Below are 15,490 nucleotides of genomic sequence, written 5' to 3'. Positions count from 1 at the left end.
CGGAATTAATGGACATGCTGCACCTCAGAAAATCCAAATCCCATCGAGCTACGTGCTCGAGAGACTTGAACCTCAGCACTGAAATAAATAGGACATGCTGGAGGGACAGATTCATAACCCAGAGGCTCCCTTCACTCTGGAATAAAATCCCAATCCAGGTTAGGCAGAGTCCCTCATTGACTCTCTTCAAGAGGAATCTTGATGAGTGGATGGGAGATCATAGGTTTACCCCGGGTATCACTTCTGTGTCTCTGTTAGACAGAGGCACAGTATACTAACCTTGAAAAAGGGTGGCAAAAGCGAAACACACTCTGGCTAGGCTTATAAATGCCCTAGGGCAGATAACCTAGTATGAACCTTTGAACCTACACCTTGGTATGCACAGTGAGCTTGTTGTTAACCCATATTCTCTACATCAGGCTGGAAAATGTTGAGGCAGCTATTCCAATGCACTTGTTGATATCATTATCAAGCCACAAATTATCTGAGATCATAGAGCCTATGTACACATACTCATGGGCAACCTCCAGCTCATAGTCATTCTCCCTGATAGAAAGCTCATTACCCACATTTTGGCCCATTGTCATCTGAGTCGTCTTTAACCAGATTCCTTGCATGCATGCATCTACAATGCAAGTCATGAGTGATTAAAGTTCCTACTAAGTGTGAGCAGCAGCATCTGCATCATCAGCAAATAGGTACTCCCTTAGACACTTCCTAAGCACCCTGGTCTTTGATCTAAGCATTGACAGTTTAAAGACGTTGCCTTCCATTCTGGTTCAGAGAAAGGTGTCCTCTGTTGCAGTTCTGAAAGCAAATTTCAACAGAACTGAAAAGAAGATGCCAAACAACACTGGAGCCAGTACAGAACCCTGCTTCACTCCACTGAGATTCTCAAAAGGTTCGGATGTGGCTCCATCATACACAATGGTCTCTGTCATGCTTTCATGGAAGGCCTTGATAATGCTGAGTAGTGTTGGAGGACAGATGATCTTAACTAGAATCATAAACAGACTTTTCTTAATAATGAATTCAAATGTCTTGGTCAGGTCAATGAAGGCAATATACACAGGTTTGTTCTGCTCACTGCACTATTCTTGTAGTTGCTTAACAGAGAAAACCATTCCTATAGTAGACTGTACAGTTCTGAACCCACATTGACACTCAGGGTAAAATCTGTCTGCAAGAAAGTGGAGTCTCTTCAGGAGAATATATACAAACAGCTTCTCCATGGTAGTGAGAATGAGGATGCCACCATAGTTGTTAAATCACTTTTGTCACCCTTATTCATATAGATAGTAAAGTTGTTAGCATCCCTCATGTTTTGTGGTACATTGTCTTTTCTCCTGCATTGGCAAAGTATTGCATGGAGCTCTGAAGTTAGGATACCAATGCCACATTTAATGATTTCTGAGGGAATACTGTCTTTCAGAGTGGCTTTTCCAGAGGAAAGACCTTTTAGTGTGTTGTTGAGTTCCTCCAAGGTGGGCTCAGCATCGAGTTCATTCATGGTTGGTAGAGGCTCGATGGCATTCAGGACTGTCTGTGTAACTACAGTATCTCAGGAGTAAAGATTTGTGTACTGTTCCATCCAATGTTTCATCTGTCTGAGTCCATCCTTCAAGACCTCACCTGTGACCGAATTAAGTGGGGCAATCTTCCTTTATGATGGACCAATGGCTTACATGATCCCATCATACATATGTGTGTGTATTAATGTCTGTGTATATATTCAAGAAGACATGACAGGCAGCATAAAAGGGAGCAAGTCAGTCTGTTAACAGCAGTTTACGTGACTACTTCTTCAGCAAAAATGTTGTGCCAAAAGCTATTTCACTGATAATGGAGAATTCCCTTTTTTCCGCTATTCTGACACCTTAGAATAGGTATATTTAAGTTCAAGGCTGTGGGGAATGTCTCTCACATGGGCAGCATAGGGGGGCTTTCTCCTTCTGCATTAGAAGGTTTACTTTGAATTTCACTGAAAGTGCATTCAGAAAAATTCTTTTGGAGGTTTTGCATTCTGGGAAAGCAATGTTGACCTATTGACATGAATATGCATAAAATACAGGTTTATTTGGTAAACCACAGCAGTCCAATAAAACAAAACAACTTTTTGGTTTCCATTTCAAAACAAAATAAACACTACTTTTAGTCACTTTTTGTCAGCAATGTTTCACACAGCCTTTCCAGGATATGGGTTTGTCTTCTGAAAAGTGAAACTACATGGCTGAAGACCTATCCTATGCTTAGCTTCTTACTCTGTAAACAGGTACTTCCATGAGGTGAGACCTGACTGATGCTCTCTGACTCCATCTCTCTTCTTAATTTCTCTAAGTCTTTTTGAGTTTCTAATACCATGATGGGAATGTACCCCATTCCTAAGACCAAGTATGATTGAAGTTCATGAAATTAGTATAGTTTCAATCTTTGATGTTAGCCAGAAGTGCTCTTTGCAGCACCCACAATGTGCCTAATATTGACTTCTGCAATTCATATGAGTTACATGTATCGGTGACATATCTAAGCACAACTGTAAATTCTTTTTTATAAGACCCAATGCTTCTATTACTATTGGAACTGTCTGGATATCCTTCCAAACTGCCTTCATTTCTGCCTGCAAATCCTAGTATTTTTTTACTTTGTGTCTCTCTGTATGTAAGACACTGTAGTCACTAGTTGCAGCAATTTCAGTGATCACTACCACTTTTGTCTTCTTTTCATGGACTACCGAATCTGGTTTTCCCACTTCTATTTTTTAAGCTGTTGGTAATGGGTAATCCCATGTAATATGAATTTCAGCATTTTCTATAATGTAAAACAACAAGTCCTGTTGATAAATCTGGTATACTCCAAAAGCAGAAACAATGAAAGGAAAATAAAGTATCTGGAACCACAAAGGAATTGGAATTTGAATGCTTTAATAACACATGATAATATACAATAACTCATAATAAAAACACTAGTTAAAACTTTTGCCAAATGGCTTCCTCAGGCTTAGAAACATAATGTCATTCTTACAAAGCTTATATGCAATCATTAAAAATCATGTGACATCAATTGTTGTATTTCCTTCAAAAGATGTATTAAATTGACAGTGCCATTAAGTCCTTGTTGTATATAAGCTCTAAATCTCAGAATCCATTTGAGCTCTTCCAATTCAGTTAGATGCACAATGTCACCATCTTGTAAGGGTACATAAAGTACCTTTAAAATCATAAATTTAAAATTGTGCATTTGGTCTACATTATTAATATGCTTAAAAAGTGCATTCATAATATTGCCTCTATTCATATAAGACATATGGTTACTAATTAACTTTTGAGTGGTCTTTCCTACATGATATGCTGCACACTTCATGTGCTTTGCCATGTATATTAAATTGCATGTATCATAATCGCCACATGCTTGTAGTGTAAGTATTCTACCATTAACTGGATGTTTGAATGTTTTGCCAGTGTATATGTACTTGCAATTAACACATTTGTTACATTTATGGGTAACTTTTTAGTACTGGTGAATATAAAATGGGTCTTTGGTTGTTCGTTGTAACAAAGTTGATTCTTCAAAGTTGTATTTCTTTTACAGCCAAAATTTGCTTTAGCAGTCAGGACATTCCTTAACGCTGGTATATATAATAGAATGGAGTGATATTTATGTATTATACTTTGCACTGCTGTTGTATTCTTATTATATGTTAGCATGCATCTCTGAATGTTATTCTTCCATCTGCATATCTTTTGTGTAGGACTTCTATTGGTAATGATAGGTTGAACTAATCTATTACAGGTTACTTGTACTCAGTGGTTAACAGAATGAACATCATCATTTCTGTATCGTCTATTGATAAAATCTTGGACTGTAGTATCTAACTCCATTGTCATGTTATCATCTACAGTGTTTAGTTTAGCAACACGGAGAATTTGGTTCTTAACAACATTCCTAAACACAAATGGGGGTGCATAGGTTCATTGTTATTTACTAGGCTAATGACCACAAGGGCCTTTTTAAGCCTAGCCATGCATCCTAAATCTCTGACAAGTTCTGATATCCTTGATAAGTGTTAGCAGGGGCTTGGGAGATGAAACATTTGCAAGCTAGGGCCTAGGAGATGAACCATTTAGAGGTTTCCTGTGTCCATTAGAGACAGAGGTGCCAAACCAAGGATGAAGTTCCTCTTCCCCATCCAATTGTCCAGGTTACAATTGAATTTGAGTTATGAAGGAATTCTGCTTTTCATGGATAGGGAGCCTGTTCCAGAGATGGGGTAATCTCTAGGATACATATCTGTCACTCCAGTAGGTCCTATTTATATCACAGGCAAGGTTTAAGTCTATAGAATGGATAATGCTGGTGCTGTTTGTGTTGTGGATATGCAGGAGGTCTATGAGAGTGGGGCCTGATAATGTCCTGTATGTCAGGCATAGATCTCCCCTCAAAAGACTGTAGGAGACAGAATACAGGGATAGAAAATTGAGGTGGTCTGCATAGGACATTTTAATTAAGCCCTTTATTCTTTTAATGAGAAACCTCTTTGGATGCTCCAATTGTTGGATATGCCTGGTTAGGTACATATCAAGGGGGGCATTGTACTCAACGATAGGTCTGATAAATGCAAAATGCAGTGGAACAATGACTTCCATGGACTTAGATGCCATACCTTTGTTTATAAGTTGTGCAACATAGAAGGATTTCCTTACTACTGTAGACATGTGATGGTCAAAGGCTAGATTACTATCTATGTGTGTCCCTAAGTTCCTGACTACTGTGTCAGCTCTAAGGGGTGTGTTGTCAATATGATAGTTACCAAGGAATGATAACTTCCTGAAGGGTACTACTATGCATTTCTTAGCATTTAGTTTTAGTTCATGGATCTAACACCAGTTGTTTGCCTGTGTCAGCACCTTTTAGAGAACATTTATGTCAGTGTAAGATGCAATGCCAGCTTCTAATTTGCAATCATCTGCAAATTTAGTCAGCAAGAGACCAATGACATTGTTCTTGACTTCAGAGAAGAAAATACCAAAAAGGAGCAGTCTAAGGATTGATCCCTGAGGGACTCTACCTGTGACAGGCCTCTTTGTAGAGGTGGAGTCCCCAATCCTAACTTCCTGGGTCCTATTTGTGAGCCAGTTGGCTATCCACCGATTGACATGCGAGTTTCCACCTAACCTCATGAGTTTGTCAACAAAGCCTGGTTGGGGTATTGTATTAAATGCCTTGACTAGGTTGAGGTGTGCAGTGTGAACCATTTTGCCCTCATCCATTGCTTTGGTAACTTTCTCAAAGAAGTCCACCAAGTTTAGTAGGCATGATCTGCCCTGGATGAAAACAAACTGGGTTGGGTCCAGTGTCTGGAGGTTTACCATATCACTATTGATCATTTCCATGATAATTCTTTCCATGGCTTTACATATAAGACTAATGAGACGTATGGGTCTGTAGTTTTCAGGGTCTGTAGATGGCCCACCTTTGTGCAGAGGGATGACAGTTGCTATTCTCCATTCATGTGGCATGAAGCCTGTTTGGGGGCTATAGTTAAATAGCAGTTCCAGAAGACTTGATAGGTCATGTTTCATGCTATTTAGACGGCATCCTGGGATATTGTCTGGGCCCATTGATGCAGTGTTGTTGGCTTTAGAGAGAGCTTTAAGGACCTGTTTCCTAGTGATAGCAGGGGGAGTAATATTTGACGGTATTTCCTTTGGGAAGGTTGAGAGGGAGAGAAGAGTAAAGTTGGAGCTGAATTTGTAGGCCAGTAGGTTTGCTATATCTTCTGCTCAGTATAGGTGTCTCCATTTACAATGAGCTCTGCACAAAACTGTGAATTGCCTTTGAGGTTGCAGACATAGCTAAAGAATGCCTTGTGGCTGTCCTTGGCCTGGGAGGCCAAACTCACCTCAAATTTGGCTTTGGTAGACTTTATTTGTCTTCTGAGATGTGTGTTTAGTTTTATGAGGGTGCTTTTATTTTGCTGGGTGCTGCTCCTTCTAATTTTTGCCATGATTTTCTTCCTTCTGTTATATAAGCTATTGATTTTGTGATTCCACCAGGGTGGCTTGTTTATTTTGAGTTAGTTCTGTACTTCTCCCTGGTGGGTATAGCTGCCTCTCTGTAGTTATTGACATGCTTGTACAGGGTTTCTGCAAACAGTTCTGCATATTCAGCAGTGTTCTCAGGGTTTATGGGGGCTTGAAATTTTGCCAGGTTATCACTTAATAGCAGGAGATTAGCCTTAGAGTGGTTCCTGAATATTCCAGGTTTAGTTAGGGGTCCAGGTTTTATTTTTACCTCAAAGGAGAGGATTTTATGGTCTGACCGTACCAGGGAAGACTTTTCAGTAGGGGGATTGCAGCACTCTCCCATATTAGTGAGGACCATATCCAGTATGGCTGTACCCCTGGTTGGTGCATTGACTATCTGGTTCAGGGAGTTTGTGCTTACAAAATCCAGGAATCTCTGTGCCTATACGTTTGGTGTCATAAAGGATTCCCAGTTAATAGTGGGGTAATTAAAGCCGCCCATGAATATGGTATTGGGTTGGATTTTTAGTGTTTCTAATAAGTTTAAATACACTGTATGGGTTTCCTGGGTCATAGAGGGGGCAAGGAAGTGATATTGGATTTTGCCTGTGGTGATTTGATCATGGAGCATCTCAAGTGCATTGTCCTGTTTGACCAGCCTTGAGGTATATTTATTTTTTATGTAAATAGAGACACCTCCGCCTTTAGTCCCTGACTGTGTTGTAGCTGTTCTAAATATGTGGAAGGCATTATAACCTTGCACTGTTGGTGTGCTGTTCACGGCTTTAAACCATGTCTTAGTGACCGCATATACATCAGCATTCTCTAGGGTGAAGAGAGCTTCTAGGGAGTGGAGTTTTTTGTTTAGACTCCTAGCACTGTGCAGTAATACCTTTAGATTATCTTGGTTTTGATTTGCTATGTTGGAAGTACTTTCAGTTTGGCATTGCCTAAAAAATGCACTATGGGGGAAGACAATGTTCCCAGACAGGAAAAAATAGACTGCAGAACTCCCTCACAGTTCAGGAATGCCCACCTTCCAGCCCTATGGAATGAATGAGTCAGCTGAGTGAACACAAGGAAAACATTTAGTGAATTCTATAAATTCTCTCAGCCTCCATTTCCTAAAGTGTGACTCAGAGCAAGTCGGTTAACTGGATAGCACTTCTGGTCTATGTCAAATATTCATAGAGATCAATACTCTAATATGGGAGAGTGCTGCACTCCCCCTACTGTACCAGTTAGCAAATGCAAATAAAACATAAAATAAAGTTCTTTGCTGAAGGAAAAATAAATAATTTGAAAGGAAATTAATCTGTAATTCAAATAATTCCCTATGTTACAAGTAAAGAATGGCACTACTTGAAAATGATAAGTGGGATGTATTCAAAGGTTATGACACAAAACATTTTTCCCAGACAAAGAGTGACAGACAGTATTAGGAGCAGGTGTGAAATATTTGAGCAGGTACTGGAAATGGAAAACAGTACTGCTATTCAGGAAATAAAAATGGCATAAAGATGATTAATAAAATTAAAAGCCTTTCTGGAATTCTATAAGTATTTTGCTAACAACACAGTATTTTTTTCTTATTGCTTTGCAAGTTTTCTTGATTGCCTGTCTATGCCCCTCTGTTTAAACCACAAAACACACAGCAAATCCCAATGTAATGTGAAGACAATTTAGCACCTAATAAAATCCAAAACCAACACAGTTTGTCCTCAACAAAATGAAATAATACACTAGCAAGTAATACTTAACCCAGAAACAAAGTTTATTGAGTACTTTCATCAAAAATATAGGACTTCTTCAGAATGAAACTTGTAAAATCCACCATTTTTAAATAATTTATCATCAGAGCTTAATTCAAGTCATGCGACAAAACAGTCATTCTTAAAGAGACAGGTGAACAGCTTTAACATGTAAATTATTAAAATTGCATATTATAAACATTACCTAGTACTAGAAATAATAAAAATAAACAATTGCACTTCTTATGTTTATAAACTAACCATGAAATAACCAGATACTAGCTTTAGTTTGGCTGCCCTTATATTTAAACAGAACTATCATGTTGAGTACAGCCAAATCTGCCAGAGAACTTCATGATATGCAAAAATGTTCTTCCACCAGTCATTGATAAAATGTTCAGACACTATGTCTACCACAAAACACAAAAACTTCTTAAAACTTTACAAATGGTGGAATGCTCACTTAAAACATTGTTTTCATCACTCCCAGAAATGCTATACAGATGTTCATATAGCCTCCTACTAAGTTCTCTTTCTGTCTTGCCAACATAAAATGTATAAAAAGAAAGGCAGTTGGCAATGTATACTACACCCTTAATCTTGCAAATTAATTGGCTTGGTCAAGGGATGGTCTTTGGATGACCTGATACTGCTATATAAGGCAATTCCTTTATAAATCTGCAGAGCTTACAACAACCACATTTGTTCACGTACTGTATGTTGTTTATAATACCTGTTCTGTTGTCTTATAATAAAAAAAAATATATTCTTGTTGTTTTTAAATGAAAAAAGAAGGCTTATGCCCTACAATGCATAACATTTTCTCAGAAGGGAAAGCTGTTTTTCATTTCTTGTTCAGAATACTTTTAATCTGCTTATTAGGATTGCATCTTACTACCATAGCTTTTGCAAGGTCTCCCCATCAGTTTTTGTGTTACTATTAGTAGCATTACCAAACATTTCCTTTGTTTTTAAAATGGGTATGCATCTCTCATATTATTTTCATCTCTTCCCAAAATCACTTAAAGTGTTGAGATATCCTCTTGCCCTCAATATGTTAAATAATAATTCTAATTAGTTAAGGTCATCTGGTATGATCCCCGAGAGTCTTATCAATTGCCCCTTCACCAAATTTGTCTTCTGCCACATAGAGTGGCAACTTTTAAAATGAAGGTAACTGCTGGAAAAGTGGGTTTACTGTAAATCACAGAGCCACATGCTGTGTTTCCTGTTGTTTTGTATAAAGTCATGTCCAAGTAATGAATATTAGTATCAACTAAATTGTGAGTCAGTTTTAGGAAAAATGCAAAATCATTAATTTTATCATAAAACGTTGTAAGTCTGCGTTGCTGCATTCCAGTATAATGAAATTCGTCATCCAAAAACCTCAAGTATGACTCTTCATATTTCATCTGAGTAATATATGAATAAACTGGTTTTCCCAATAGCTTAAAACCAAATTTGCAAATACAAGGGACACACACACATGGCCCACTGCAGCCTCTGTAATTTGTTTAAATATCTCCACTTGCTCCTCTGATTCATCCTGTTCTTTGTGAACTGGTTATTCTGTTTAGTAGTCGACATTGCCCTCCTCCTTTTATTAAGAAGTGTCATCTGATTGGCTATAATCTGTGAGAGACATAGGGGCCACCATGTCAAACAATCCTGCCCTTCCAGTCCTAAAGTGTTGTTCTCTGATTCTTTGTTAGCTGCATTAGAATTATTAAAATATGAAAAAACAAATTCTAGATTGAATGGGTAGGTGATATGCTCATTGTTTTGCTTAAAATCATTGGAGTCCTGGTGTAACTTTTTTTTCTTTTCAAGCACTAATTAATGTCTTCAACACACCTCTCCAAATCAGGAAAAAAACACTTCTTACATTGATTTTCCATGTAGCCAAATAGAATATCCAGTGTCAAATTGGCATTGATAATACAGACTTCAGATGGCAGTTTATCTATCCCACACCCATTATATTTCATTAAAAATACCCATAAATTCTAAATCAACACAGCAGATCCAGATCCTGCCAGTGAGAGCAAGGAACAGCTACAAATAATAATAATAAAAACAATAATAATAAAGGTGATGATAATAGTAATAACTGATAATAATATTATAATTGTATTGGCAGGTTATCTACTTGGCAGATTAATGATAGACAACTGCAGCGTGTTATTTATCAGATGCAACTTTTCATTTTTTTTAAATGTTGTCATTTTATAATATAAATGGTCTTTAAATTACTGCCAATTGTATACATTCTAGAAAATTTAAGTTCATATCAACTTATTGTTAAATGCTACAGAGTTGGGTTTTTTTTTCTTGACCTGGTTATTCCCACTAGGCTAGTAGCCAGAGACCTGAGATGGCATTTATAGATTTTTATAGTACTAGGGGAAATTTGGTCAGGGCATCTGGGAACTTCCTCCTACTCCTTTTGATAGGCACCAGGGTATCTTATATCCATCTGAGCTATCACCATCTCAAGAATATGAGGCCGTAGTCGAATGTCTTATCTTCAGAATGGTACAGTCAGGAGGGTAGCACCACCTTTATGCTGCACTGCAGTATCACTAATTGATCTACCTCATGTGTATATTTAGAATAGAACCCACAGCCGTCTGCACCAAAGGCAAATGTGCTATCTGTTGCAAAACTGATACTGTGTTTTTTCTTCAGGTGTGCATTTATTTCATAATTTAAATAATTTGTATGCATTAGAAATTGGTCATTGAGGCATTCTTATAACCCTGTATACATTTATAAAGAGTTTTCCATTGGTTATGGAATTCTAAACTCATGTTTAAGTCCAACCTTACACTTGGATAATTATACTTGCATAGGCGTTGCAAACTAAATTATTACGGCATTTACCATCCAGAGCTTGTGATTTGTAGAGACGTGGCTTTTGATGTTTTTTTAATTCATTTAATTAATTCATTTATTTATTTATTTATTTAGCAGGTAGGATGAACTGGATTACATCTGCCTGTTTTCATTTATGACACAGTACAATTAATCAGTAAAGTAAAGATTTACCAAAATACAATACAATAGAAAACATGTATATAGAGCAGCAGTAAGGTAAACGTAAGACAAATATAAACAGAGAGCATATTTAGTGCTGATTAGCAATTTGGTCCAGAAGGCAATTATAGGGAGCAAATAAAGACAGCACATAATTATTTGTTGTTTGGTTACAGACCCATAAATAACTACATTCACTTTATTCTAGGTAGTTGGAGAAAGTGAGAAATATAGAAAGCAAACAAAGGGCATCTAGAATATCTTTTTCCTTTCAGAAAACTTGAATAGTAACACCACTGCCTACTAGTACCCGCTTATGCAGTGATGTATAAAAATGGTTTCAATGACATCTAAATAGTAACACAAGAAATATAACTCTATTTTCTACTTTAGCCATGGATATTACTAGACATTATAACATTCCAAGTAAGAAAATAACTTTTCTAACCTCACAGCTCAAGTATATACATTCAGATAGACAGACAGATACATTCATTTTTTTCTTACGCATATACTGTGATTTCAGGTTTGAGGAGAACTTTTGTTTAATTTCAAAATTGTACTTTCAAGCATCTTTAAAAAAAGTATGATTACAAGCAAAAATAAAACTTGCTTACACAGTAGTAGGAAACCTCATAATGTGTCAAAGGTGATGTACTTTGTTTATAAAGTGGCATATCAGTTAATGAATACAGTAAATAATATCAGACTTACTACACAAAAAATGATAATATAACACATCTGTGTTGATTAATCTAACAACTAGCAGGGTCAAACAATAGTTTCTAAGGGCAAAGATGCTAGAATACATATCAGTCTTTGTTTTGTTTCATAAAATAATACTTATGGCTTACCCAAGATATTGAAATGAATTTCTGAAATTGTGCTAAGTGGATGATTATCTGTGTAATACAACTGCTGGTCACTGCTTTAGTTTTCCTTGTGCTCAGCAGCACTTTGAAGTGCTAGGTTCTTTCTTCTTCAGTCATCTTATTCAAGATCTTGATGATGAACAAGCAAGAGGAACTATCAGAAACAGACAAAGCCATCAATTGCTAATTACAGCTTCTTTACATACATTATGCCCAGCCGTCAATTAAACATTTGTAATAACATGAAGTGATCATTTGCAATACAGTTAAGTAATCATGTGTTGTACAGAGGACCTTTTAAAGTAATTGTGTCTTTTTCAATTGTTTTTTTTTTTCCTTTTTTTTTTGCCTTGTTTCAGGGTATCACTTATGCTTACTTTGTTCATTTGTATGAAAGGATTTAATTTCAGTAAGCGTAGACTATTCAGTGTACCACATATAACTATTCATGCATAATTATTCCTCTCTTTTCTCTTTCCAGACATACTGCCAGACCTCCTATTTCAGAAATATGCCAACCTTGTGATACACCTGGAAAAAAAGGCAAAATAACCAAATGGTCTGGCAACAGTTTGTGGCAAACTCACCTACTGAAGCCTGTTCAGTATCTCACCACAGAACACATGATGTTTTCCGTGTTCCATTCCCAGAGATGTACTGCTTTTAGAACCCCTTTAAAGAAGATACTAAACACAATTGAGAAAGTACAACAAATAAAACAGCAGCTATATTTTAATTCCCAGCTTAGTAAATAAATTAAAAAAAAACACTGTGACCAATGCTGACTGTTACCAAGGAAACATATAAAAGTTAAAATACATCAGTCTCCAAGTAACCTTTCAGTTCTGTATACGACACTGGGACTATTAAGAAGATGGTCTTAGATGGTCCAAGGACAAAGTAGTAACATGCAGAATGCTAGGAGAGACAGGATATTTGCATCCCTCTAGTTTGCTTTAGTTATGCTACTGTCACAAAGCAAGTTACACTAACATACTGGTCCTGACACCTCCTGCTGTCTGGGCTCTAAGATTCTTATAACCTTTGCTTCATGCATTTATTTCTGTGATGATAATATAATTCCCTGAGGTACAACACTATAACTTTTGTACCGCCATGTCTTCTGTCTTCGTTTTAAGGGATGTAAAGACAAAAAGTTTTGAAGCAAAGACCCTGAATTCTCTAGTGATTGTTTTCTGGGACTCATGTTAATGCCCTTTCACCATGTCGCATTTGGTAAACATTCAGACTTATCTTATGACATCTGTATCAGGTTTCTAAACTACCAAGAACATATAGTTTCTACTTATTGCTTAGCTACTTACATTTTATTTTTTTTATATTTGAATTGTGTGCTGTATTTCTTCATCTGTGCATGTGTTTTGCAGCAGTTCCCCTGCTTCCAAAGAACAAGAACATGTTTGTTATTATCTTTTCTGGTGCTTCTGTAAGTGCAATAGTACACTATCAATTAAAGAAGTATTATGGCTTCTGAAATGCATTGCTCACCTTCCATAATGTATTGCTTCCTTGTGTATCTATTTAACATTCTGTCACTATTAATGAGCAGCAAATATGATCTGCTCAACACAATGCTTGTGTTCAAGACCAGGACAGAAGATATGAGAATACAGTTGATTTTTTTAAGTATGCCATGTTATGCTGATGGAGACTGTACATATTTGTTCCATGTTACCTGGATCGATATTTACACTCTGTTGCTCTATTCCCTAGACAGTCCTGCCTGTGTTTTTATGTGATGAGGTAATAAAATTAAACCTATAAATGCACTGACAAGAATGAATGAACTTTTCTGAAATACTTCAGTATTGCAGTCTGGATAAGTTGTCCACAATTTTTTTTTACATCTGTACAGAGTCGGAACAATACTGTTTGTATTTAGCTATCATATTCCTATCTAATGCAAATGGTGACTTGTATAAGCTACAAAGGTTCCCTTAGCAGATAAGAAGTTTGAAATTCAATGCCCTGCTTTATTAATTCTGACAGTGCTATATGTTCTGTTGTAGCTCTATAGCAAGCTACTTGAGGTCCAATACATAGTTATAAAGGTAATGTTGACAGTGATGTTACATTGCACTGACAGATCAATAAATGACTGAATTAGCCTGCACCAGCGGAGTAGAAAGATAACGACCTGACTATGGCCTAGATGATCTGAGTATGAATAGTGGATTGGGTGCTTGAGAGCACTGGTCACATGTGCTGTTCCATATGTGACTCTACCTCTTTTAGTTTCACAGGAGCAGATCTGGAAAAAGAGGTCTGCTAAAGAAAGATGGTGGGGTGAAAACCCAAGATTGCGATACTGATCCTTGTCTGTGCATGTGAAGGAGCAGACGTGGAGATAGTGACATGTACCAATGGAAGAACAGCAGGAATAATACATATATTAACAAATTAAGCGCTTTCATCCCTCTCACAGGGAACTTCATCAGAATACCAAATAAAACATTTTCACTCATTAAATAGCCAATACAACTTAATCATTGGTGGAAAAAAGCCAATGAAACATAGTACATGAATCATGTGACTTTTTGTCTACCAAAAATTTCAAACCAAAAATAGTTTAAAGAAATAAAACCAACTCTCATAATTAATGTTAAAAACATAAACCATCCTAAAATGATACACATAACATTGAAATATAGAACTTAGACAAAAACTATTGCTGTCTAAATATACTGAAATACATAAAAATGGGAGTGAAAAATTAAAATGTAACAAGTAATTATGAGAGTTAGTGTTATTTCTTTAAGCTATTTTTGGTTTAAAATTTTTGGTAGACAAAAACTCACATGATTTATGTACTATGTTTCATTGGCTTTTTTCCCACCAATGATTAAGTTGTATTGGCTATTTAATGAGTGAAAATGTTTTACCTGTTATTCTGATGAAGTGCCTTGTCAGGGGAATGAAAGCACTTAATTCTTTAATAAATTTATTATTCCTGCTGTTCTTCCATTGGTACGTGTCACTGTCTCCACATGTCTGCTCCTTCACATGCACAGAAAAGGATAAGCATCATTATCTTTGGTTTTCCCACAACCATCCTCCCTTAGCAGACTGAAAAGCGCTTAATTTTTTAATAAATTTATTATTCCTGCTGTTCTTCCATTGGTACATGTTATACTTGTATTGTTTAGTACTTTTTGAACACGTATTGCACGTTTATCTGGTTAAGTGGAGATAGTGAGACATAATTGATCTTTGCACTGAGACAGGTATCCATGTCACCACCAAGGCAAAGGGTTAGAGCTTTAAACACAAAATGCATACAGTTGCAGCAAAGCTGGTAATGGAAATAAACTCTCTGATGTCTGTCAGGATAACAGCCCCTCTGAAAAGCTTGCCATAGTAGATCTGAGAAGTCCTACATGTCAGAGTTCTCTCCATTGATAGGATAGGTAACCTTAAGTTCAGCTGAGGGAATCTTTACTGTCAGCACGGGATAGATGTAAAAAGCATATAGGAAAAGAAATACATGAATGAAATTGAATTAATTCATTTCTGTCTTTTTTTTTTAATTGGCGATTATAATACACACACACACACGTGTGTGTGTGTGTGTGTGTGTGTGTGTGTGTGTGTGTGTGTGTGTGTGTATATATATATATATATATATATATATATATATATATATATATAAATATATAGTTTCACTTCATAATCTCCAATTATTGAAATCTCGAAATTCAGTAACCTGAGACTATGAAGTCGAACCGTTCACAACACTGAAACTCACAATCCCGAATCACACAGTCACGAACATACATACCTCATACAC

General features: G+C 36.6%; 1 long non-coding RNA gene across 1 annotated transcript in view; it reads left to right on the top strand.

Moving 5' to 3' along the window:
- The window catches only part of LOC122810070, a 118,754-nt gene extending 105,575 nt beyond the window's left edge, over positions 1-13,179 (top strand). The window contains exon 3 of the long non-coding RNA XR_006366044.1: positions 12,164-13,179. This is a non-coding gene — a long non-coding RNA (uncharacterized LOC122810070). The remainder of the gene's footprint in view (positions 1-12,163) is intronic.
- The last annotated feature ends 2,311 nt before the right edge of the window (positions 13,180-15,490 follow it).

The sequence above is a fragment of the Protopterus annectens genome, chromosome 8.part1 (genome assembly GCF_019279795.1).
Source record: "Protopterus annectens isolate FY-2018-M chromosome 8.part1, PAN1.0, whole genome shotgun sequence".
Lineage (NCBI taxonomy): Eukaryota > Metazoa > Chordata > Ceratodontiformes > Protopteridae > Protopterus > Protopterus annectens.
This window is presented reverse-complemented; position numbering and strand designations above follow the sequence as displayed.